We start from the raw sequence: 1,686 nt of genomic DNA, 5'->3' as shown, positions 1-1,686 counted from the left end.
AAATTTTTCTTCATTTATACAAAAAATTATTTTCTCACCAAAGAGCTCTATAATGTCGCAGCCAAACAGTTTTGGAAACTCAAATTTAGCACGCTCTAGATCTGCTATAAAAGCTTGAGATGTCATATTTTTGAGTAAAATTTRGCTTGCTGATTACATGTCTGATAAAGGTCATTCATGCCTAATTACTAATTTTGGCTGGGCAGTCAAATCGAGGATGGCAGCTGGTGGTTCTCTCCGCCATATGAGAATTATAGATGGTGCTGTGGTGTTGGCGACTTTAACTGCTGCAGAAATATCTCAGAGTTCTGGCATTATTTTCATAGCTTGGTTTGTCTTGGTCATGTGAAGTCTTACAACACAGTAAAAACGGACAGTTTCTCATGTTTTCAGTTTCTGCACTTTTATAGGACACAACCAGCTGTAGCTCACAAAGCTGCATTGACAAGATAAATCTGATATGACAGCTGTGTCTCCTTAATGGTCTTCAATAAACTTTAGTAGGCACATATCAATGAAGGACCTAACAATGAACCATCCCTATACTTTTTCATGTGACATAATAGTTGAATGTGTTCAATTTAAGAAACTGTCAACAACAGTGGCTCATTTTCACTGWCAGACTTTACCGAGTCTATGAAATTCATTTGTGATGGTGTGTTTACTGGGGGTGAACCGACTGCAGTTTTCTGGCTGATCAACAATCGCTAAAAAGCCTGATGCGATTTTGGATGATACCGATTTCTTTTGTTTGAACAGTCGCTAAATATAGCGACAAAGTCAATAAGTTGGCAACAGTGGGGTGACTATTGTTAAGCGCGCACATGAAAAAGTGACCTTGTGGGCGGGTGTGTCAGTCAGGCCTCTCTCACAGCAGAGCAAAAAGGGGACAGTGACTGATTTTCAGACTTGTCCAGAGGCAGATAAGATCGGTTTCTCATGATACATTGACTGATCCATCACCCAAAATTAACCAAATCGGGACGAATGTATCAGTTCAAGTTTGATGCTACAACATCTTTTTGTTTCCACTGGAAAAAAAAGCTAAAAGTCTRCACAGCACAACTTAAAGCAGGCACTCCTGCATTTAAACATTTAGCAGGTAAATTAATGTTCATTATAACTGCAAACATATTTGACCCTATGTGGTCTCAGTCTAACTAAATGATGGGGTTTGAATGAATGTGATTGATCTGAATTATTACCAATCTTAGCCTTATCTAATCAAAGCAAAAAGTTCYACATAAAGTCTGTATTTTCCAACTCCACATGTTTTCAGGGTTTTTTTTTTGCATCACTTCTCACATGTGTGATATGTAGATAAGTACAAATCTGGAACAAACTTCCAGAAAACTGCAAAACAGCCAAAACACTGAGTTACTTTAAATCAAGGCTAAACCCCACTTGTTTAGMGCTGCCTCTGATTAAAAAYACCTGGAACATTTATCAATACACCTGATGTCTAATTAATGATGATTATTCTTGATGATTTTGATGATGGCCTTTGACAAAATGTAATGTCTGATGCTTGTTTCATAGTTGGTTATTGTGTTATGTTTTTATCATGTGAAGCACTGTGAACTGCCTTGATTTGACATGTAATGGTTGCTATGGGGACTCTGATCCTAAGAAGCCACTCTTTGCTGCCATTTTCCAACAAAAATCGAATTGAATTGAATATTTATG

This window comes from Poecilia reticulata, linkage group LG3, assembly GCF_000633615.1.
Source record: "Poecilia reticulata strain Guanapo linkage group LG3, Guppy_female_1.0+MT, whole genome shotgun sequence".
Classification (NCBI taxonomy): domain Eukaryota; kingdom Metazoa; phylum Chordata; class Actinopteri; order Cyprinodontiformes; family Poeciliidae; genus Poecilia; species Poecilia reticulata.
This window is presented reverse-complemented; position numbering follows the sequence as displayed.